The sequence below is a fragment of the Telopea speciosissima genome, chromosome 7 (genome assembly GCF_018873765.1).
Source record: "Telopea speciosissima isolate NSW1024214 ecotype Mountain lineage chromosome 7, Tspe_v1, whole genome shotgun sequence".
Taxonomy (NCBI): Eukaryota; Viridiplantae; Streptophyta; class Magnoliopsida; order Proteales; family Proteaceae; genus Telopea; species Telopea speciosissima.
The window spans coordinates 41,412,760-41,438,954 of NC_057922.1; the positions used below are offsets into that span (position 1 = coordinate 41,412,760).

General features: G+C 43.3%; 1 long non-coding RNA gene and 1 pseudogene across 2 annotated transcripts; both read left to right on the top strand.

Annotated features, from left to right (window-relative positions):
• Positions 1–17,169: 17,169 nt before the first annotated feature.
• Positions 17,170–17,802, top strand: LOC122666995. 2 transcript variants are annotated; one of them, XR_006333741.1, is made up of 2 exons: positions 17,170–17,398; positions 17,533–17,802. It is a non-coding gene; the product is annotated as an uncharacterized LOC122666995 (long non-coding RNA). The 2 variants fall into 2 exon arrangements; XR_006333742.1 differs by having other exon boundaries at positions 17,769–17,802.
• Positions 17,803–18,555: 753 nt separating this feature from the next.
• LOC122666994 lies at positions 18,556–20,717 on the top strand (annotated as a pseudogene).
• Positions 20,718–26,195: the final 5,478 nt, after the last annotated feature.

Consider the following 26,195-nt stretch of genomic DNA (forward strand, 5'->3'; position numbering starts at 1 on the left):
ATCCTTAGCACCTGTCCGCAAGGCCAACAAGGGGCCACAGACAAATGCCAACAAAAGGGACCACAGATCAAGGGTCAGGCTTATACATGTCCCTCCGTCCTCACATTACAACACAACACTATAGAAAAGGCAATCATTAAAGAACCTCATTAAACATTCTTCAAAGAACGTTCTAATTCAATATATATTCTGGTTCAAACCCATCTTGAGTGAATACATCACTCTACTAGCTACCATCAAAGAGGCACCTATTCAATCCAATCATCTCACTCGAAAGGTACGATAAGTAATCCCACCAAATCGCATAACTAGAGAGTTACTTCAGATTAAGATATACCTCTAATTTTGGGATTACCAGGGTGAGAGATGGGGTTTTTGTATCACTAGAACCGATTGAATATTCTTGCTAAATTTGAGAGAGAAAACCAATCATCCATGATAAGAAATGTTTCCAAGCAAAATCATGGTGCCAGAATAATTAATGAGAAAAATATACATGGTAGTTCTACTTGAGGTCCCCATAAGAATCGAATACAGGTTGGAGGCAGAATACAACGGTTTAATTTGTCCTCTGCAATCCAGCACATGCATCCATTGTCTCATGGGATGGACCTTTATCCCCTGAGGTTTGTTGATTGGTATAGTTGTGCGGTCCCTCTCATAGGGGGGAGTTGAAATGATCATTCTATCCGCTAACCGAACACACTGCCCGAATGAGATCCACCCCCTTTTATTAGAGGTACTAAAAAACCGTACCAATCAAAAAAACCGCAGGGGATAAAAATTCCTCATGGGACACCTAATGGAGAAAGGCTAGAGATGAATCTTTCCAGAAGACCACCTTCATGGTTATTTCAACAATGCCACTTAAGGGAACGGGTTCCAAAACCAACCGCTTCTTATATTTACACTTAGATTAAGACATGAAGAAGAATTAAAGATGCCATCAATACACCCCTACAGAAAATTGCTAATCCCAAAGGTGCATTAGCCCAAACGGCCTTTGCAAGGGTAATTGACCCGTGCATCATGAATGCTTTTCTGACCATCATCCCTTAAACCTCTTCAAAACAATTGTTCCCAATAGCCCGTTTCGCGGACTCTACTATTTGGACAACATCATAGGAACTGATGAACCCAAATTCGCACCCACTAATCGGTGGTCGCCACATGCCCCCGGTTCAAGGAGGAGGACCAAAACCAAGCCAATGGCGGACCAACCGCAGGTTTACCCCACACAGCCCGTTATGAGCCCCGACCAAACGGCCACCCTCCAGGACCTGGACCAGGGTACTAACATCGTCTCCAACAAGAGATACACCATCACTTGGACTCTGTACCACCGTCATAAACAAGACTTATACCACCTCCAGGACTCTACGCCATCCTCCATCAATCACACAATCCAAGACGGATACAAGCACTCTACATTTATCTATTCGAAACACCATTCCAATCCGAACTCTACCTCCCCGTAGAGAAGCAACCAACCATCGAAGACCCCTGATATTCTAGGACTCTATCTGCTAGGGGGATTATTCGCCATCGACTGGGACTCTCCACACTGCCATACTCTACTATAAAAGAGAAGGTATTCTACCCCCATAAACTCATCTTGAATTCTATTCACTCATCTGTTTGCTCAAAGAGATCTAACTTAGGCATCGGAGAGTCTTAGGCCAGTACCATACCGGTTCTCCTTTGTCACCCACGGTCTTTTGCAGGTTACGGCACCCAAAGGAGCATCAGACGATTTCTTGACTCAACAGATTGGCACCATCTGTGGGAATGACGCTAGCCATCACCTCTACTAGCTTGTTTCCATATCTGCTCAACCATGGCACCACGAGGCAAGAAGACCGTTCCCTCTACCAACAATGCTGCAAGGGAGGGGAACGGATCACCTCCTCCGGAGAGCTCATGGCAGAGAGCCACTAACCGTGTCTCTCAGGAGAGGGGGGTTCCAGAGAACCAGCAGGTAGGGGTAGTCAACCTCAACCCTGAAGCAGCCATTGGAGCCCCCGCAGAGCTAGTGCCTGACCCTAATGCACCAGTGACTATGGGTCAGGTCAATGACTTGCAACGATAGATCCTCGATGATTGGCAACTCTTCCGCGACTACTTGAGGCAACGAGCGACATCCCACCATCGTAGGATGTATCTTCGACAGGATCAGAGCCCTAAGAGGTCACCTCCCAGGGGAGATAGATCAGAGAGGCACACCAGGCAGCGGGGAGAGCCTTCCCAACCTCCCAGTGCGGTCGAACGGGGGAAGAACACCATCACACCGATCCATGGTACCCAACCCCGAAAGGTCCATCCGGAGATTGGTGTTCCAAGGTTGACTAGGAGGAAGTTATACTCCAGAGCGAAGCCAAACATACGGCCAAGGAAGCCCCTTGCATTCACATCAAGATTCATCGCGGCGTGATCCTTCACCATCCCGCCAACAGTTAAGACTGGAGGGGACTTCGAGGAGAGGACGTGAACAAGGTCGCAATGAACATCCTGCCAGGCATGAGGGACAGACACGGGATGAAGAGCTAGACAAGAGACTCCAAGAGTTAGATGAGAAACTAAAAGGGTTGAAGAAGCAGACCAAAGGCAAGACACACTCGATCCACGGGTAGCACCCATTCTCAGGGGAGATCATGTCAGCCTCACTCCCATCCAGGTTCAGGTTACCCACCTTTGAACTGTACAATGGTACCACGGACCCCAATGACCATATCAACTACTTCAACGATATAATGACACTGTATGGTGGATCGGACGTGTTCTCCAGGCTACGACCGAGGTCGATTGGTTCATTCACAGAATTGTACGAGCAGTTCGTCACTCATTTCCAGAGCAGCATCAAGCAAAAGAAGACCACGGTCAATCTACTGAACGTGGTACAGAACCCTGGGGAGTCCCTCAGGGAGTATGTCAGCAGGTTCACCAAGGAATCCTTAGAGGTTCGAGACTTGGATGACCAGACTCAACATGCAGCCTTGGCAGGAGGCATCAGAAACCTGGACCTGATCAAAGATCTAGCACGTCATGAAACCAAGACCATGAAGGAGCTCCTAGAACTGTGCAACGAGTTTGCCAACATGGCTGAGATAGTACAAGCTCGGAAGAAGGCAATCGAAGGCAAGCCCCAGGATAACAAGAGGTCGGTGACGGACGACCGCAAAGAGAGCAAGAGGTCAAGGACCGAGCGTCGATAGGAGAAGGGTAATCGTCCATCAGTCAGGAGTGACCGTTGCCCGAAAAGGAGTGAATGAGCAAGCAGCCCAGAGTTCACACCTCTAAGCACCACCAGGTCCCAGATCCTTATGCAGATCTAAGATCATGACCTACTCTGTTGGCCTCGACCCATGCTAGCAAGGCCTGAGAAGCGTAACCCCGATAAATACTGTCTTTTCCACAAGGATAACGGGCATGACACAGAAGGCTGCTACCAACTAAAAAGGAAGATAGAAAACCTTGTAAGAGCAGGGAGTCTGATCAAGTACATCAGAGGAAGGCGCGATGGCCGTTCGGGCCAAGGAGACCGAGGTCGTGAGCGAGAAAGTGAAGAACCAAGAAGAGAAGAAAGGAGAGCGGATCGAGATAGAGAGAGAAACCGCACAGAAGAGAGGAGAGATGTACATGAACCCAGCAGCACCAAGGGAGCCCCCATCCTCACCATACTCGAAGGACCGGGGTAAGAGTCTACCAGAAAAGCCAAAGCCCATGCTAGGTTCGTGGGAGTAACAGAGAAGCCGAGCAAGGTAGCAAAGACTAAGACAGTGATCTCTTTCTCGAATGCGGACCTGAAAGGTGTAAGCTTTCCATATGAGGATGTCTTGATAGTACAGGTGGAGATCGCCAATCGACCAGTGCATCGGGTATTGATAGATATAGGAGCGTCAGTGGATGTGCTCTCACTGGAAGCCTATTGACAATTTGGGTTCGGGGACGACCAACTCAAGTTGGAGCCTACCTACCTCCATGGGTTCTCGGGCACCACTACCTCCATCAGAGGCACTGTAGAGCTACCCGTCACCTTTGGAGAACATCCTCGACAGGTGACCATCATGCATGGTTAACTTCATGGTGGTCAGGTTCGTGATCTCATTCAATAGCCTCCTAGGGCGACCCTCCTTGATAGCCCTTAGAGGGGTCGTGCCACCACTCCACTTGAAGATGAAGTTCCCCACTAACAACAGAGTGGGTGAAGTCCGAGGCGATCAGAAGAAGGTCAGAGAATGCTATGTCACCTTCGTCAAGAAGAATAATGGTAACATCAGGGGAATGGCATTGTGCATGGAGAACCTGGTCAGCGACCAGAGAGATGAACAGAAGGAAGAACTGGGATACCTCCTCCAAGCCAACATGGATGTCTTCACATGGTCGACTGTGGACATGCTTGGCATACCCCGATCTATAGTAGAACACAGGTTACACATAGACCCGACCAAGAAACCTGTCCAACAGAAGCGGCAAAATTTTGCCCTCGACCGGTAAGCAACTATCAAAGAAGAGGTCGAGAAGTTGAGCTGAGCAGGGTTCATCCATGAAGAGAAGTTCCCTACCTGGCTCGTAAATGTGATCATGGTACCAATGCCTAACGAGAAGTGGAGAATGTGCGTCAACTACACCGACTTGAACAAGGCATGCCCAAAGAATGAGTACCCACTACCCAGGATCGACCTATTGATCGATGCGACTATAGGCCATGAGATGCTCAGCTTCATGGACGCCTACTCTGGGTATAACCAGATCCTCATGCATGAGGATGATGAGTCCTACACCGCCTTCCGAACGGACAAGGAGAACTACTGCTATCATGTCATGCCATTCGGATTGAAGAACGCAGGGGTCACCTACCAAAGGATGGTCAATAAGATGTTCAAGGAATAGATCGGATGCAACATGGAGGTGTATGTGGATGACATGCTCATGAAAAGCATCCAAGCCCACCAACACCTGACTGACCTGGAGGAAGCATTCACGATACTGAGGAGGAACCAGATGAAATTAAACCCTGCAAAGTGCGCTTTCGGAGTAACGTCAGGGAAGTTCCTAGGGTTCATGGTGTCAGTACATGGAATAGAAGCCAACCCATCCAAGATCTAGGCCATCCAAGAGATGGTACCACCACGGACGGTCAGGGAGGTGCAGAGGTTGAATGGAAGTGCCGCCCTTTCAAGGTTCTTGTCATGGTCGGGTGATAAGTGTCTGCCGTTCTTCAAGACGTTGAAGAACCTCTGAAGTCCTAAAGACTTTTCCTGGATCGAGGAGTGTCAGAAGGCGTTCGATAAGCTGAAGGAATACCTCGAGAATCCACCATTGCTTAGGCGGCCAGACCCCAATGAAGAGTTGCAGATCTACCTGGCTGTAACCCAGGTCACGGTAAGCACGATACTGTTGAAGGAAGAAGCAAGGGTTCAAAGACCCATCTAATATGTCAGTCATGTCTTGATTGACGCGAAGACCAGGTATACCAGGATCGAGAAGGTAGCCTATGCACAGGTGATCACGGCTAGGAAGCTCCGACCATACTTTCAAGCCCACACAATCACAGTACTCACCGATCTACCATTGAAGAAGGTACTGCATAAACCAAACATCTCTGGATGGTTGATTGCCTGGGCCGTTGAGTTGAGTGAACATGACATTAGGTTCCAACCCTGAACGGCCATCAAAGGCCAGGCATTGGCAGACTTCGTCGCTGAGTGTACCCTACCTGAAGATGGACCGGGAGCGGCAGAACCAGAGGAGCAGGATCGAGGATCGTGGGAGATGTATGTAGATGGTTCGAGTAATGCAGCGAGAAGTTGAGCTGGCTTCATACTCACTAGCCCCGAAGGATTCCGAGTCCAGTATGCTCTCCGATTCACCTTCCCAGCATCCAATAATGAAGCAGAATATGAGGCATTGCTCGCTGGACTCCGGGTGGCCAAGGCGATTCAAGTCACATATCTATCTACCCGGAGTAACTCCCAGCTGGTAGTGAACCAGGTGAATGGAGAGTATGAGGCGAAGGTCGAGCGAATGGCATCATACCTAACACGTGCTCGAGCATTGATCGAGGAGTTCGAGAAGTTTAAGATGGTTCGGGTTCCAAGGATCGAGAATGCCACGATCGACGCCCTATCTAGGGTAGCCAACGACGAGCTCCGTAACCTAGCCAGTGTCGTCTATGTTGAAATACTATATGAGCCAACATATCAGGAAAAGCAGGTCAATGAGATTGAGGAAGGGCCTAGTTGGATGGACCCTATACTCAACTACCTACAGAACGATGTCCTATCGGATGACAAGGTCAAGGCGAGGAAGATAAGAATGAGAGCTATAAAATACACCATCTTGGACGGTGTACTATACAAGAGGGGGGTCACAGCACCACTTCGGTGCCTAGGACCCAAAGGAGCCCAATATGTCCTGGTGGAGGTCCATGAAGGGATATGCAGAAACCACATGGGAGGACGAGCTTTAGCTTATAAAATACTCTGCCAAGGACTCTATTGGCCGAAGATGCAAGAGGAGGCCATACAGTATGTCAAGGCTTGCGAGCAATGTCAATTGTTCGCCCCAATACCCCATCTACCCGCCACCAAACTGACATCAGTCCTCAACCCCATCCCCTTTGCCATGTGGGGGGTCGACATTCTAGGCGACTTCACAGCAGCATCAGGGAACCGTAAGTACTTGGTGGTCGCCATTGGCTACTTCACCAAATGGGTCGAGGCAAAGCCATTGGCCAAGATAACAGAGAATGAAATGGAGAAGTTTATCCGCGACAACGTCATCTATAGGTTCGAGGTACCAAGGATCCTAGTGTCAGATAATGGGAAGCAGTTTAACAACCCCAAGTTCAGAGCCTTCTGTCAAAGTTATAACATTGACTAATGGTCAGGTGGAGGTGACGAACAGAACGCTACTAGATGGAATCAAGAAAAGGCTAAAAGGAGCCAAAGGAAAGTGGGTTGAGGAATTGCTAAGTGTCCTGTGGGCCTATCGAACCATAGTAAGGACACCTATAGGAGAAAGCCCATTCCACCTAGCATATGGTACAGAGGCACTGGCACCAGTAGAAGTGCTCGCCATGTCCCATAGAGTACTGCACTTCAACGAGCGCACCTACGACGATGGACTACGGGCAAACCTTAACTTTTTGGACGAGGTTCGTGAGACAACACCCTTGAGGAATGTGGCCTATCAACAATGGATTGCCAAGTACTATAACGCCAGGGTAAGAGAAAGGATCTTCCACTAAGGAGACCTAGTCCTAAGAAGGGCAAGTGCATCACAACCGCGGAAGGAAGGGAAATTGTCGGCCAATTGGGAAGGACCGTACATAATTTCCAAGAAGATACGTCCAAGGACCTACCGCTTGAAAACTCCGGGGGGAAAGAAGGAAGACCGTACCTGGAACTCTTAACACCTGAAAAAGCCCTACCAGTAAAAGCAGCAGTACCACCAGTAGTAGCAGTAGCAGTAGCATTGTGAGATGTCAGGCAGATGCATTTTCAAGGAAAATTTTAAAATTTTATTAGATGTTTATTTGAAGTAATAGTTGGTATACTCGTCTATTGCATATCGATCGAATCACTTCCATCGAAGCACCAAGGTCCGTCGACCACCCAAGGCCCATTGGCCACCCAAGGTCCGTTGACCACCAAGGCCCGTTGGCCACTTAGGTCCGTAGACCACCCAAGGCCTGCTTGCCACCTAAGGTCCATAGACCACCCAAGGCCCATTGGCCACCCAAGGTCCATCGGCCACCAAGGCCCGTTGGCCACCAAGGTCCGTAGACCACCCAAGGCCTGTTGGTCACCTAAGGTCCGTAGACCACCCGAGGTCCATAGACCATCCAAGGCCCGTTGGTCACCAAGGTCCGTAGACCACCCAAGGTCCGTCGACCACCAAGGACTATAGACCACCCGAGGTCCGTAGACCATCCAAGGTCGTTGACCACCAAGGTCTGTAGACCACACAAGGCCCGTTGGCGACCAAGGTCCGTAGACCACCCAAGGTCCGTCGACCACCAAGGTCTGTAGACCACCAAGATCCGTAGACCGTCTGGAGTACCAAGGTTCGGGAACCATTAAAGTAATAAGGAGCAAATGACTACTGAAGATATACCATACACATTAACCATAAGAAACGATATGAGGAAGGTTAGAGGTTAACTACACATAATTAGAAAAGAAGGTCGCAGTCATCACATAGTTTAGAATTCACAAGTCCAACATGCCATAAGCACAAAAGATCAAGAGACCTCCGATGGGGGAGTGACATCCTCCTCTGGAGGGGAAGCCATCTCAGATTCAGGCGGGCGTGCCACTCCCTCCCCTGCAGGAACCGCACCCTCATCAGGCTGAGTAACGCCCTCCTCAGGTGTCGCAGTGCTCTACCCTACAGGAACATCAGTGGCCACAGCAGCAACAGAGGTCAACGCCGCCACACCCGCGAAGCGTGAGAAGTCATAGCCAGGAGTCTCCTTAAGGACATAGGTGGCCAAGTCCTGGATCCCCGCATCATATACCCCCTGGTTCTCCTCATAGAATCAGTCCATAAGCTCTGAAGACTGTTGGTACTCCGCTACAGCCTGCCTACCAACCTCGGCCAACTCCACCTTATGGCTCTCCCTCAAATCTCGAAGCTCCTCCTCTTGAGCGTGAATCCTGGCTGAGCTCTCGGCCTCCCTAGTCACGCTCTCGGAAGACATAGCCCTGAGCTCCTCAGCCATCCTTTGCACCTGAACGACAGCTTCCTCTTGGTTGACCCTATGCTCCTAGAGCTCCAGCCTCGAGCAGAGAGCGTTCCACAAGTACAGAAGCCCATTACATAGCTGCCTCCATAGTACGATGCTGGACCTATAAACAATAAAAGCATCAGGAGCCCATTACACAAGTACATAAAAAATGAAGACCGGAGAAATATGACTTACTAAAGCCAGGTCCTGATAAAGAGAGTTTACTAGAACCAAGTCACTCATCCCCAGCAATGTCGAATGCTTCGCCAGAAGCCTCCCTAGGTCCAGCCACTCACGAGGTACACCAAGGCGAGTCAAGACCGCACCCTCCTGAAGCTCCCAAAGAAGCACCAAAGTAGAAGGAGCCGGCGGGTCGGCAGTAAATAGAGTTGATGGATCGATAGGCGCCCCGGTAGAAGAAGAAGCCGCCCCCTGAATCATAGCAGAGGGGGGAATAGAAGGTCTTGGGACATTAGCAGCAGGCCTTGATCTCGGGAGAATAACCCGCAGACCACTCCTCGTACTGGAGGGATCAGGACCCCCCTTCCGCTTGCCACTAGCAGCTACAGCAGGAGGAGGTCTAGAAGCTACAGGAACACCCCCACCAGAAGACGAGCCACCCTGAGCGGCCTTCTTCCGTAGGTTCGTACGGGAGACATTAATATCCGATCGATGGTCCACTGCGCAACAACAATAATACATTAATAAAGCCATAGAGATCCAAAAAGAAAAGCATCAATACAGGTACCAAGTACAGAATCGAACATCTTACCAGGACTCAGCTTCCAAAGAAACAGGAAAGCCTCAGAGTCCAACTCCCAGACGTTGAACGGCTCACGTCCCTGACAGCGCCTGAGGGACTCGCCCTCAAAGTCACTCAACCTGAGATGGCGATTCACGCTCTTAATATTGATGTCCTCCCAAGTAGTACGCAGGGAACTAGAGGGGACTGTGGCAAAGAAAAAATGATCCCTTCAACGCTTCACCGAATCAGTGATCCCCTCGAGAAGGTCAAGATCGGTAAGATGCGGCTTAGGGAGGTGACGGGAAAAGTGATAACGTACGCCTTCCCCGTTCTTCAGCATATAGAAATACGATAACAGGGGAATAGTGGCAGTGCGCCCCATCCGAGCAAAAAATACATAGAAACCCAGGATGATCTTCCAGGAGTTGGGCAATACCTGCCCAGGGGTGAGGCGCCAATGGTCTAGCACCAGCTCAACAAAACAAACCATGAAAAACCGAAGACCACAAGAAAAGAAGATGTAGTAGAGACAAATCTCATCCGCTCAGTGTGAGAAAGCCCGATCACTAGGTCTTGGGACACGAAGCACCATCTCGAAAGGTATATGGAACTCTCGGCGAAGGAAAGCTAGGTTCAAGGCAGTAACAATACTGGAAATCCGAGATAATTTGCTAGTAGGGTCCACTACAAGCAAGGTGCCAGGTCCCCCACAAGGACCAGAGCCACTAGAGACCCCACCCTCCTCACTAGCTGTCGGAGAAGGTGGTGAAGGGATAGTGTCTGCAGGGAAAGAAGACCCTGACGAGGGCTCCCCAGAGGACCCAACCACAACCGTGGCAAGATCAGAATCAACGGATGAAGACATAAATATGAAACAAGCAACTTACTCGAAACAAGGTCCCCCCGATGCCAGGTAGTCGACACAAGAAGACTGCCAACCTACAGCCATCAACAGTGAATTTGTCAAAAAAAAAAAAAAAGTATAAAAAGAGAGAAGAAAGAGAGAGAGAAGAGAATGAGTCCATACTAGTCCCGTGGATCGAAGTAGAAGCCACAAGTACAAATCATCGAACGAGAGGTCGTGAATGAATGAAGAACGGCGGAAGTTGATCACGATCCGGTGGGCGCCAATCAGATGGCGGACCTAATGATCGCCAAACCACGGTCACGGGCACCGATGACCGAACGACAGGCGCTGAACACCGATCGCGGGGTGGATGCTAATCGTGAACGGAGGACGTGCATGGGCGCCGATCGCCGAGTGACGGACGAGCGCTGATTACAGGTCACAGGCGCTAATCATGAATGAGAGACGGCCAATCGTTGAACGACGACGGACCCAAGGATGTTGAGACCACGGACAAAGACAGCCAATCGTCGAACGATGCCCCGAGGACCCAAGGACGACAGACCCAAGGACCAAGGACGATGGACCCCAGGACGCAAGGACGACGGACCCAAGGACCCAAGGATGATGGATCCGAGGACGCTGAGATCGCGGACTACAGCCAATCATCAAATCGACGGACCCCAGGACGACAGACCCGAGGACGCTGAGATCGCGGACGAGACAACCAATCAGACGAACCCAAAGACGCTGCTCGCGAACAAGAACGGCCAATCGTCGAACGACGGACCCGAGGACGCGGAGGCCACGGATGAGACGGCCAATCGTCGTACGATGGACCCAAAGGCACTGATCGTGAATGATGGACGGTGGACAATGATAGCGTGCATGAGCGCTACCCACGCAAGACACCAGCCACGCGCGTGAAAGGCATGACCGCAAGCACAAAGATGGGCTGCCAAGCCCAAGACCGTAGGCCAAGCCAAGCCAAGCAAGCCACCAAGCCTTACTATTCCATGTGACCCAAAATCAAACACTTGGGGGGCACCAAAAAGCAACTATCCAATGAAAGAAGGGAAGAAGACTTCAAGAAGGAAAAGTGAAAAAACCAAAAAGCAGGAGTGGAAAAGCCAAAGTGAGAAATGAAAAAGTGAAAAAGGAAATGGAGAAGAAGAGGAGATATATTTACAAAAAAACAAAAAAAAAACAAAAGAAAGGCAAAAAGAAGTGAGAGGAGAGGTTTGAACCCACAACCTCTCCCTACACCAAGCAATTTGCAGACACATCCTCCAACAGGAAGAATATGCAATAGACCCCATGAGAGGGTAAAAAGACAAACTTTACTCTCTTGGACAACCTGGCCCAAGAGAGTGGGGGGCAAATGATGAACCCAAATTTGCACCCACCAATCGGTGGTCACAACGTGCCCCCGGTCCAAGGCGGAGGACCAAAACCGAGCCAACAGTGGACCAACCGCGGGTTCGCCCCACACTGCCCGCTATGAGCCCGGACCAAACGACCACCCTCCAGGACCTGGACTAGGGTACTACCATCGTCCCAACAAGAGGTACACCATCACTTGGACTTCGTACCACCGTCATAAACAAGACTTATACCATCTTCAGGACCCTACGCCATCCTCCATCAATCACACAATCCAAGATGGATACAAGCACTCTACATTTATCTATTGGAAACACCATTCCTATCCGGACTCTACCTCCCCGTAGAGAAGCAACCAACCATGGAAGACCCCTGACACTCCAGGACTCTATCTGCTACAGGGATTATTCGCCAACGACTGAGACTCTCCACACTGCCATACTCTACTATAAAAGGGAAGGTATTCCAACCCATAAACTCATCTTGAATTCTATTCACTCATCTATTTGCTCAGAGAGATTTAACTTAGGCATCTTAGAGTCCTAAGCTGGAACCACACCGGTTCTCCTTTGTCACCTAGGGTCTTTTGCAGGTTACGGCACTCGAAGGACCATCGGACGATTTCCTAACGCAACAGGAACACTCCCTTTCTCCCTCTCTTCATCATTAAAGCACATAAAATTCTTCCGGTGTCTACCAACCTTTTATCAGGTTCAATAAATAAGTAACTAGAAATTGCAAAAAATATAGCAAATCTACAGTCTTAAGATTGTATGAAATAATCTTTCAAAAAATATATATATGTAATAAAGGGGTTTGATTACTTATTTTAATGTAGATAAATCGAGATCAATGATGACAATCTAAAACACCATATAACGTGTCATAAGCCTGAAAAAAACATGAAGAAAATAAAAGAAACGGTGAGACTGAGTCAGGGCAAAAGTTACTCTCCTTAAGATTGTATACGCCCCAAATGATACAGTCGGGTCCTTGCGAATCAGCCTCCAAGATAAAACAATGCTCCATTTAAAGCTATTTAGTAATGATGCACTTCAAATACTAGGCTACTAAGGGCACGGAGAGTTGCACTCAATTGGATAAAAACAACAGAGAAACAAAGCTGGGAGAAAAAATAAAAGAAGTTTTATCAATAACATTAGAGAAATGGGTAAGACTCTGCTCTTTATATAGGAGAATAAAAGGAACCCCCAACGGATGTCTCCAAAGTATAATCTAACCCCTTTGTTACATATACATTGATATGTATGTTTTTGAAAGATTGTTTCCAACAATCTTAAAACTTTAGACGTCCCCCCATGGTGCAACCGGGTCTTTGCGAATCAGCCTCTAAGATAAAACAACGTTCCAATTAAAGCTATCTAATAATGATGCACTTCAAATACTAGGCTACCATGGGCACGGAGAGTTGCACTCAATTGGATATAAACAACAAATAAACAAAGCTGAGGGAAAAAACAAAAGAAGTTTTCTAAAAAATTATTAGAGAAATGGACAAGACTCTTCTCATTATATAGGAGAACAAAAGGCACCTTCAAGGGGTGTCTCCATAGGATATACCCATAAAACATGCATTTTTCCCGTAAGATTTGTTTATTGATCAGTCAAACATGACATTGATTATTTAGGTGTCTATTAGAAAACGACAAACCCTCTAATAAACCTTTTTATAAAAAATTAAAACATTTTGAATCAAATATTTTAAAATAATTTAAAATTCCAACACCTACTCCCTTTTCTTAGTCTATTCGCTTGTACGTGTTTATCCAAGTAACACAATGTTGTTCTTTTTCTTTGGAATGTTCTTTATTTTATCCATTCTCTTTTGAAAGTATTCTTTGAATCTGAGCACAACTTTATAGAACTAGACAGGGCCATAGTAGAACAGTTCACTATTACTTGCAGAAGCCAAGGACTGTTTTATTTAAGTAACCAAGTCATTATCATTATTTTAAAGCAAGCTCATGAACCCATGTAAGGTTCTTGCAACTCATAGGGCTAAGACACAAGAGCTTCCCAAATTATGCTTCCTTGTTGCATTTTTGTTGAGTTTCCATGCAGGGACAACGTCACTCTTTAAATCAATTTTTTATTCAATAGAGTAAAGGTGAGCCCCATGCGTCGCATCAGGATGGGAACATGCTCGATGTGTGTAGGACTGTAGTGAACCCCATGCTGGCTGAAGTTGACTGTAGTTAATTTTTTTTTTAAAGAAAATCAATATTTTTTATTTTTATTTTCTTTTGATTACACGGTATGTCATAGATTTTTGCATTTGTTTTCAATAAAAGAAAATCTCGAAGATAAGAGAAATAGAACTTAGACATACATTGTGGGAGGCCATTCCTACACCATCTCCTATCTTTGCCACATGGACTAAAAAGTTGGTCATTCAAACCTGAAGGATAATGTCAAGACCACATGCATGTTGAATGATGGTCTATCCAATCATAGGGACCACAAAGGAAACAATCAACTTTGAGTTATAAATGAATGTTCTCCAAAAAATCAATTGGAAACCTATTTTTTAACAAGACAAAAAGCATGAAATTGACCATATTCTCTTTGTCTCCCTACTCTTTGAGTTATAAATGGATGTTCTATTTCTGATTCCAATAAAATATTATTAAAATTAAACTTCCTTCTTGTATTAAATTTTGTTTTCACATTTATAAACTTAAAGAAATCTTTCTTTTTTAATTACAGTTTAATCTCCATACTCATGAAGCCAAAAATAAAAGAACGTAATATGATAACAAGAGAATTCAATATTTCATTTGTAGGAGTATCCAACGGTTAAGGTTACCACACCATAGCTTAATTTGGTGTTAAAGTTCATTGATGTTGGCCTCTATCTAGCCTCGAATTTTCTTCAACGTCAGTTTCGTATCTTTATCATCTTGGTTTTTGAATAGTTTTTGCTTTTTTTACTTTAAGTTGAATAATAATGTTTCAACCAAAAATTGAAGAGAACTCATATATTCTTTAAATTTGGTTAGAAAGACACATATGACCGAAATTTCAAAGACATCAAAATATTTTTTGGCTTCTGATAATTATTCGCAGGATTTATATCTTTAATCGAAACTTTTTAAAATTTGCTAAACTCATAATAGAAAACATAGTTCCCTTGCCCGAATTTTACTTTTCGATTCTCTTTGAAGCCCAGAATAGAAAAAGAATATCCAAGGGTGCCTTGTTAAAAATATGGTCAATTTTTTTCATTATGGGCTTTGTGTTCTAAGCCAATAAATTTAAATTGGGGTATATGGCTTTAAGTTGGAACCGATGGATAGGGGTCCCCGTTCCATTGTTTAGAAATAAAAAAAAGAAACCACTAGTTAGAGGACTTTTATCCGCTGTTGTGCGTATCGTGCGGTGCAACAACGGCCATTTGTGTACACATGGCTGCTGTTGTACCGCATGATGTGCACAGCAGCGCTGCAATTACAGCAGCAGATAAAAATTTCTAGTTAGACCATCCTAAGCCAGTACTTGATATGTGAATAATTGCATGATAAACAACAGAAATATAAGTGATATATCATTGTATGAAAATTCGTAATAAGAAATATTTTTGTTCGAAGATTTGGATTGGTTGTAAGATTGGCCTCCGCAGTGGCGCAAGGGCTACGCTCTTGGAAACACAACTATTATCTGTTTCTTATTTAGAGCATCAGGCCTTATAGATGGATAAAAGTCCCATCCAAAACATTGCAGATTTAAAAACTAGCATGATTAGATGAATTTTAACCATCCAATCCGTGCCTTAATTTTTTTGAAGAACTTGATGTTATATTGTTGGAATTTGGAAAAAAAATTCATAAATCGATGTTTGGTCTAGATTGTAAATTAATCACCACCTGTTAGGGTATTAGTTGAACGGGAATGGGAAAGCAACGGAAAAAAGATCTCGTACGGGTTCGGTTACAAGCTTCACGAACTCGAATGATCTCCTTCACGATCTTCGAATATCTTGTCAGGTTTCTCCACAGAGAACTCCACACCGCAAATATTTGGGAAGAGATGGACTTCCAAGAGCACACAAATATTCGGAGAGTAAAGAGAGAGGGAAAATTTGGTTTCCGGTATTAATGATTTGGGGCTTTTGGGTTAGAGCGTCTATATATAATCGAAGACCCTAAGGCCCTTTGTAGTCTTTCACTCTAAATAGGAAAGGGGGAGAAGGAATCGTTCATTTAAAGTGAACGGCTCCCTCCCCTTGCTCACGAGTTGGGTTAGGCTGCCCCACATGGGCGCCATGGATCAGGTCCAAGACCTTGATCTGATTAACATAGATAATCTCATAATTGGGGTTCACCAAATAATTGTTAGATACTCTACTTCTCCGACATGTGGCAAGTAAGTATTAGGCATCCATAAAGGACGTACCTAGTGCACGAGGCTCCCGTCACTGTAGGGTCTAGGAGGATCATACTCTATGCAGCCTTACCCCTGCTTTCGCAGAGAGGCTGTATCCAGACTCGAACCCATATCCACTTGATCAGAATGGAGCAACCTTTACCATTGCACCAAGGGCCGCCCTCACTCATAGGCATCCGCAGAAGAAAATATTCCTTCAACTACTCTATTTTAGCTTAATTTTTACCATGTGCACCCATCCACAACCGAAGGTCAAACAGTTCGGTTAAAACGGTTTGATCTACAACCCCAACGGTCATGTGGTTTGAACCTTGACTCCAACCAACTGTTCTGAGTGGTGTGTTCTCCCTCCACACTGCGCAATACTCCACTTCAAAAAAAGGAAAAGGGTATTAGTTTTATGGTCGTCTGGTTTTCTTCTTAGAGCTTGATTTTGGGTAATGTGAAACCAAAATCAAAGTATTTTTCTGACTTCGTTATTCTTGTTTATATTTGTGTGATGCAATTTAGGAGTTTCATCGGAGTCAGTAATTAAGTTCAATTGGAATTGCTTCTTACCTTTATTTTCTGTTGATTGATTGTAGAAAATGGGCACTGTGAGGATCAGTGGGCTGCTTTTCCTGGTGACTGTGTTGGGTCTTCTGAACCATGGAGTTGCGAAGCCAAGTGTTAAAGATCAGCCTCTCGCAAGAATTGCTATTCATAAAGCAAGAATTGCTCTTCAGAAAACTGCTTATGTGACAGCCTCACCTACTCTCCTTGGATTGGGGGTACCCTTCTTGATTGCTGCTTTTTGTTTATAACCTCTTTCTTCTGTTAACATTTTATCCTTTCAATGTTTCAAAACTTCACTGACCATTTGGATTTTTTGAATTTAGATGGATAAGGTTGAAAACTCTCCCCTGCATGAATATGACTACTTGGTTTTCTGTGATGCAAGTTATATAAATGAATTTGTGTCCTTTGTGACTAAAATGTTGTTCAACCACCACTCACACCCTTCTATAGGATTCATTATTTCTACCAATAAATCTCTTGGTCAGGTTTCACAAATTTGAATCAAGCTTTAGAGTCCTCTTCATTGTGAAAGGATCTTGAATCCAGAAGGCTACTAGATTTTACAATTTTCACTGTTTGTGAAAATAGTCTAAATGATATTGGAGACTAACGCAGGATTTTTCCCATTGTTTCAGGGTGAAACTAGTCAATGGGTGACTGTAACATTTAGCTCTCCAAATGCATCGAATAATGATTGGATTGGAGTCTTTTCTCCAGCAAGTGATGTAAAGTAAGACATAAATGATGCATCTTCAGTATTGAATCTAGCTTTACTAGAAATGTTGAAGGCTTTTAAATGACTCCTGTGCTGGATAACTCATTTTCTGGTTCTCATTTTATGTTTTAATGTTCCTCAACTAATAGAAAGTTCCTGGTACTGAAATTTCCAGTGGTTCCACTTGTCCTCCATATGGGAATCTTGCACCTCTACTGTGTTCTGCTCCCATTAAGGTTTTTGCCCCTAGCCTTGGTTTAGTCTTGTTCTTACAGTATGGTTCCAATGCAAAACTACCTATTTGTTGAAATGTCGCTACAATCATCTAATGGAAGAACTTATGATTGTTGAGTAAATGTAAACTTCAATTTTTGTTCTTGTGCAGTACCAATTTGCAAATTACTCCACTGCAGACTACAGCAAAACAGGCAATGGAACTCTGTCATTTCTAATGATCAACCAGAGAGCAGATTTCGTTTTTGCACTATTTTCTGGTGGAATTTCCAATGTATGCCTCATAACACTCTGGTGTTATCAAAGTTCTATGCATCATTTGTCTTGGTTATTATTCAAATTTTAGCCAGATGAACTGCTTCTTTTTACATTATTTCCTTTGGTTTCCTTTCATCCCAGCCTTGTTTCCATTGGTTGCTATGACCTTGTAATTCTAATTCATTTGAATGAAATCCATACTCATCTTTTTTCTCGGTCATGCTGGATCACAGTCTTTGTTGGATATATTCTTATATAATTATGTTGGATGAATTATATTCTGTTGCACACATATATTGTTTCTCTAGTTTATCTTCTTATCTTTTAAAAGGTGTGTGTTTCTCTAATTTATCTAGACAAATAGTATTTGTTATACTAACCATATATAATTGGAATTTCTTCTTGAAACAACAGCCAAAGCTGATTGCTGTGTCAAATATAATAGCTTTTGCATACCCAAAGGCACCTCTTTACCCACGTTTAGCTCAAGGACAGACATGGAATGAAGTAAGCCAGTACTTCTCTTCAGGAACTGGAATTTGTTTTCACAAATTTCACTAATTCAAGAGTTGTAGGTGAATAGGAACAAAATTCTAGTTTTTTTAGCAGAAAGAAAAATATCATTCTGTTGTTTCTCCCCCTTTTTTTTCCCCTGGGGATTAGTTATCTGCTGGTGATTCATGGTCTTCCTTCCATTGATCTATTCCTTATTTGATGATATACTCAGATGACTGTAACTTGGACAAGTGGCTATGGACTCAATGAATCAGAACCTTTTTTGGAATGGGGTCGACAAGGAGAAACTCAAATACGTTCCTCAGCTGGGACCTTGACTTTCACTCGTGAAAGCTTGTGTGGTGTGTAAAATTGAACCAAAGTCTGTTACCTCTGGCTCACAAAACATAAAATGTCAGAAATTTTATGATAGATAGATGGCAGATAACATATTTTTCTTGTTTTCCATATTCAGGTCCAGCAGCAACTACTGTGGGATGGCGTGATCCTGGTTTCATACACACAAGTTTTATGAAGGAGTTGTGGCCTAATGCAATGTAACGAATTCTACTTTTACCACCAGCTTCTTTTCGACTAATTTATATGCATTCCCCCTGTAACACTCTTTTATCAAATTATTATGAGTTATCAAGAAAAATAATGCCACTATATCTTATAGATCTATTACAGTTACTGTCCCAGAATCATCTTACATTGTAGGACTTTTGTACCTAAGAAGCTCCTGTGAACTTTTGAATCAGTGAATTTATTCAGACTATATGGGAGCCCTAACCTTGAAATGTTAAAAAAATTGATGATGCAGATATACATATAGGCTTGTACATAAATTGTTCAATGGTTCATATGTTTGGAGTCCAATGCACAGCTTTAAGGCATCTCCTTTTCTGGGCCAAGACTCTCTACAGAATGTAATTATTTTTGGTGATATGGGAAAGGTTAGAATAATCTTTGCCAACTTCAGTATGAACGGTAAATGAGAAACCACATGGATGTCAAGACCAACAGATATGATATCTGGAGACTAATGTGCTCTAAGCCTATGATAGTACTAGTATTTCAGGGTCACGCTTGAATTGCAAACAACATTTTGCAGTGTTTCTACCGCAGAGAGACTAATTTACTTTTATACTGTCCTCTCAGGCTGAGCCTGATGGTTCCAATGAATATGGCCCCCAGCCCGGCGCCCTTAACACCACAAAGCAACTTATTAATGACCTAAACAATTATGATATAGTCTTCCACAATGGAGATATAACATAAGCGAATGGATACCTTTCAGAATGGGATCAGTTCACTGCACAAATTGAGCCCATTGCATCAACCAAGCCTTACATGATTTCAAGGTCTGTAATCTTGTTCACTTCCATTACTTATCCATACTATGCAGAATATCTCTCTCAAATATATTGAATAACGCTCGATGATTTGTCATTGCAGTGGAAACCATGAGCGTGACTGGCCCAACTCAGGATCCTTCTATACTACTATAGATTCGGGAGGAGAATGTGGTGTATTAGCAGAGACCATGTTCAATGTTCCTACAACTAACAAGTATAACTTCTGGTATCTATGTGCCTATATTTATGTATGAGGAGTCCATGTAAATTTAAGGTGTTCTAATGGACTGTTAGATTGAAATGTTATCTTTCCTGTCTCAGGTACTCCACTGATTATGGTATGTTCCACTTCTGCATAGCCGATACAGAACATGATTGGAGACCGGGCACCCTGCAATATCAGTTCATAGAGAACTGCCTAGCATCTGCTGATAGGCAAAGGCAGCCATGGCTAATCTTCATCGCACATTGGGTGTTGGGTTACTCTTTAGGTTTGCCATATGCCTTAGAAGGGACCAGTGAGGAACCGATGGGAAGGGAGAGCCTTCAACAACTTTAGCAGAAATACAAGGTAGACCTGGCTTTGTATGGCCATATCCATAACTATGAAAGGACATGTCCAGTGTATGAGAACGTTTGCATGATGGCAGGGACAAATTTCTTCCAAGGTACCTTGAATGGGACCATCCATGTAGTTGCAGGGGGTGAAGGCCAGGGACTTGATGATTTTGCACCAACCAACACCACCTGGAGTATTTATAAGGACCATGATTGGGGATTTGTTAAGCTTACAGCCTTCAACCATACAACCATGCTCTTTGAATACAAGAAGAGTAGGGATGGGTTGGTTTATGACTCCTTCACCATCCAACGGAACTATTTGGCTACTGTAGCTTGTACTTTCGACAGTTGCCCACTTACCACATTGGCTTCTTGACATATATGTATGTGTGTGTGAGAGAGACTTTGATCAAGGTTGGGTATCTTTTTTTTTTTTTTTTCATTTTCAATAAAAGAATGTTAAAGCATTGAGTTTGAAGCTAAGGCCCTTGGGCTACAGATAGCCATATTTGTTTGTTGGCAGGATAGAGCGTCATATCAAAATTTCTTTCCATAAATCTTTTCTCATGCACCTTGGGGTATTCAAACAAACCATCAAGGGGGAGGGGGGGGGGGTTTAGGGTTACCACTTTGTACCAAATCTGCAGTACACCTAAAGGAATACAACACTGGACAGAAGATTCCTCATAGAGATGCAAGGGGTATTGCTCGTAACGCCCCAAATCCAGGATAAGGATATGGTGCTGGCCGTCACGGACCGTCGTTAAGTAACAGTGAAATACTGTAATCAACCGTGTGGAACTGTAAATATTCATCAATATTCACATGTATCAGAGATATCAAAAGTCTGCAGCGGAAACTGAAATTAATATATATCACAACTACTTAGTAACACCGTACTATACTATCTCAACTATGTACAACTGTACTGTATCATCAACTTTGTTACAAAATACATCCAAGATCATCCTGAAATTTACATCCCATAATGTGTTCTCAAAAACGATAAAAGCGTATCATATACATCAAAAGTCCATCTCTATTACTAACTCTGTCTCTATCTCTGGTTCTGGCTCTGGCTCTCTACTTGGGAAGGGCTACACCTGTTCCCTTTGCCCTCCCGATACAGTCGGCGTGCAGACACTCGACATGTGCGTGCTCTGCTGTAAAAACAATGATATCTGTGGAGGTTAGCTATACTAGACCACTGAGAACGAATACATTTCATGTCATGCCAATGAATGTAAACAATCTTAGTATGATGTGCAAATCATAAAATGATATACTACTATGAAATCTATGAATCTGTAATACTATGTCTGATCATACTATAGCTATGAGGCATGACTATACACAATGAAAACATTGTCTATGTCTTATTCTCTATCTTTACTTTGCTTTGTTTGTGGTTTACTCTGTGCTCTGGGTGATCTGCCACTTAGCTTGTATGAAGAGGATACACAGAATTCTACATTGGGAATCAGGGAAGATCCAACTATAGGGATCAGAGAGGATCCGAACTCTGTGTATATATAACAGTCAGCACCACTACTGAACTCAAGATATACACCTATGGGAATTATTTAAGATTCGGCTGTGTTTGTGTATATCTACCTATACCTAGATCCTTTGGTGCAAGGGTGGGCAGTCACAAGTTATTTATTAGATTTTCTGTGTTGAGCCTTTAATTCTCCTTTACTTTATCTCCACATTTAGACCTCATTATCTACCTCAACTCCAGGATGAGTAGGATTGATGGAATCCCCAGAAAGATTGAGGACCCCAATACCCTTCTCAGTCCTATTGTTGAACTAGACACTGACTAAACCTTCAGCTTCAACTGTATTTTTTCTTTTACTATTCTTTATTGTACCATATTGTTCATAACTATACTTTGCTTTGCTTTACTGTGTTAAATATTTCTTGACTTTGATATGTCTTATCATGCCTTACAATTACTAATAAACAATCATAAAACATCATATCTTTTCTATTTTCATGGAGGCAATGATACTATATACTATAATCAAAAAACATGCAAATTATGATAAGATTCCCCTCACTTGTCTCTGTTACTAGGTAATAAATTCTCTCTCTGCAACTTAATAGTGTTTCTAACAATCCTCTGCCATTTTTTATGGATCCAAATGAACCCCTACACAACATTTTACATACATTAGGCTTTACTTTCATACTATGGGGATAGTGGAAATGATCTTCCACTATCCAATCTCTACTAAACTTATCTATATTGCCTTATTTAGGCATCTGGGCAACATTGGACAACACAAAAGTTGAACCAATGGCCAAAACTATAATTTCATAAACCCAAAACTAGGGTTTTTCTACATCTTTCCACATAACTTTGTGGAAATCCATCCATTTTCTATGAAAGTCATTCCTGCATCATAACAACTGTACTATGCAATTTTCTAACAGATCAAAATATCCAAAACTATAAATATATCGAAAAAGAGATTAGGGCTTGCCTTTTTTGAACTCAAAACCCTAACCAAATCTCCAAAACTAACTCTGATGATCTCTGCAGTGATTCCCCGTCGCTAGTGTGAGGATCCGTTGTTACACCCATGCCCAAAAATCCAGGCTAATTTAAAATTTTGGTTTTGGGTCTGGAACCCGAGGTCATAGCTACCAGTACCTTGTGGACCATTGACCGGATGGTCGAGATAAATGACGTAAGCCATCGATGAGATCCTACATACTGACAAGAAGGCAAACATCAACTTCTTGCAATTGCACAGTTCACCACTAGATGTACAGCCTTCGGTGGGTATCATCCCTTGGTTTCTAAGGTCATACCCAATTGCATATCACACTTGGCCCAAAAAACATGTTAGGGAAGTTAATACGCGATGACACTAACCCTTGGAGTGATCTGACACAAAAACAACAAGGAAACATACTCAGGTCGATGGTATTGGTTGATGTCCTATCGACCAGAACTACTGCACTGGGTATATCTCTTCCCTGTGAGTGCGGGACCCGGTGTCGCTTGTCGGGGACCTCATCGCTATGTCCCAATTACCTAGTAGAAGTGTTTTCCCAGGCAATGTGCGTGAACGGGACCCGCATATTGAACCACGTATGTGAAATCGAACAATTAATCAATTTTGGTCAAATGGGCCTTAGCCAAATGGACCCTAAGGCCCACATCTATATAAACCATCTAAAAGTCTAAAATCCATTTACTACTGTTACAATCGTTTGGAAGAGAAGAGAAAGGATAAGAAAGAAGGAGAAGGAAGAGTGGCTTGGAAGCCAAGGTCTGATTTGAGGTAAGAATCTCATCTCTCTCTCTCTCTCCCTTCCATAGCTTTTGATTCCACTTTACAAAACCCTTGCTGAACCAACCCATCATTCATTGTATAGTTTGAATTAAGGAAGTCAAGTGTGGAATTCATCTCCATTTCAAGGTAAATCCTAACTTAATTAAAACGCTATTATCTATTTCTTTTTCCTAAGCTTAGAATCAGTTTAAAACCATGATGCATCTAATATTATCTATGTTAATATATAAATTGATTTAGGAATTTACGAAATTGAACCCAAACCTTGCATTCATGAGTCAATCCCTAGACCATTAACCTAAATCTGTCTATGTTTTAACTGTACTCCTAGCCATTCCTCATCCTTTATGCTTGAATTGAAGCACTAGGAACTAATTCCAGCCATGCATAGCTAAATCCATGTGATAGGAACCCAAAACCCCATGCATGGATGATCCCATCTCTAATCCATTAAATTTCCCATTTCCTTAGACCTATTGGGTTATAGGGACTCATTCAAATATGGATACCAAAGTTTGAGAGCAATTGGACGAATCCATACCAACCCCCCCCCCCCCTAAAAAAAAACCTGTTTTTGTCCTTATAAATTTTGCTGCAAAATCTCTGGTCAACCACTCCCATCAACTAGAGAATGAATTTTCAAAAAAATTATAAGTTTAGCTATTGTAACCCTCTGGTCGATGACTCTGGTCGACCACTCCCATCAACCAAAGTTGCTGTCAAGCTTAAATTGAAACTATAACTCAACCTAGCATGAACCTATGGTCACCCTAGGTCTCCACCTTCTTTCAAACATATTTTTACCCGTGTGTATGGCTTTCCAACCATAGGATAGAACCACTCAATCGGCAAAACCTGTTGACAACCGTCTCGAGACTAGTTCGAATACGCAATCGCATACACAACAAGGTGAGTGGGACTATGCCATACATGTAGGTGTAATACTTCTGTTATATTATGTATTATGTTGTTGAAGTTTAGCATGTTACATCATTTAAAATTTTTTGTTTTATTTATGTGGAGCTAAAAAAAGGAAATGTTTAGATACTATGATGTGTTTAGAATGCATGCTAATGAAATTGATAAATTAGATGTTGTAGTTGGCTTGGAAACGAGGGGTATGGTGTGCCATAGTATGGGATGCAGGAGCACTGTATACCTTGTACTATGCCATATAGTATGCATAAGGCTAGGAATATCACACCCTGGTGCTACAACTCTTACCAATAAGGGTACATGTATTGGGTAATCATAGTTCCCTAATGTCCGAGGAGTTGTTATCTGCCCAGGTTAGGGTAAGCTATGGTTATCGGAGTCTGCCAATGGATGGTATGTGATGCTATAACCTGAGCGGACTCCCATGATAATAACTGAGGCATCGGTACGGTGAGGTGCAGAAGAAGCCGTGTATGATGCCCGAGTAGTTATCGTAGCATCAACCTATTAACTTAGTTTTGTTTTTAGGTGGACTAAAGAATAAAACTTAATCTCATGCATATTGGAGCATTTTTTGTTGCATCTGCATGTATGGCTTATTATTCATTCATCGGGCTCCGTGGAGCTCACCCCTGTGGAATATTTCCTTTTAGATAGTTTTGCAGGTACTGATCTACCAATGGGTGATGAGGTTGTTGATGGAACTGTAGATCTTTCTTATCTTGCAGTTCTATAACAATTTTGTGTTTATTTAATTTCCTTTCTTTCAGAAGTATAATTATTAGGATATTGTACTTTTGAGCATAAATTGGGTATGTATATGGTAAAACATAGGTATTTGGGTTTTTATTGTAAATGATATAATCCATCTATGGGTAGTTCAAGTCTTTCGTTGCACTCTGATATAATTTTTATTATCTATCTTTCATGTGGTTTGTGATATGTAAGTACTGCTTCTGGAACCTGGAAGATTGGTGGATATCGTAGGATATCTGGGTCACTAGCTGAATCGTCCTAGGGGATGGGTTCGGGGTGTGACAGAGTGGTATCAGAGCGAGAAGCTCTATTTACATTTATAAACAACAGAAGAAGGATAGTGGGTGATCTAGAGACAAAGAAATAAAATTTTTTAATAAATACACAATTAAAGAATTAGAAGAACATAGTAGGAGACTAGTCAGGTGCAAAAGCTGACAATGATATCATAAATTAAGAGCATAAGCTTTTACATGCAAGGTTTTTCGTAAATAAAATGAAAGAAAGAAAATACAGCTAAGAACAAAGAAAACAAATGCAGACATAAACATAATAATGGAATTCTTAATATTCTAAGATCTAAGTCTACTCTTGTGGAGGATCTTGAGAAGATTGATGCGGATACGAATTAAGCTTGAAGTTAGCATCCCAGAATTCAAACCTTTGCTCGTGAGTGCCAACCTTACTTCTCAATGAGGCCACGCTACCTCTAATGTCGGTAAAGCCCTACTGCATCAGGGTGGACATCTCAGTAAGTCTTGTGCCCTTGCGGTCAAAGCGGGCCATCATGTCCTTCCAAACATAATCTCCAACTAGTGGCATAGACCCGTTTGAAGATGAAGCCCCAATATGACCACCTGTAGGGTCACCCTCATGCACATCTTCCTCATCAATCCCCGGAAGATC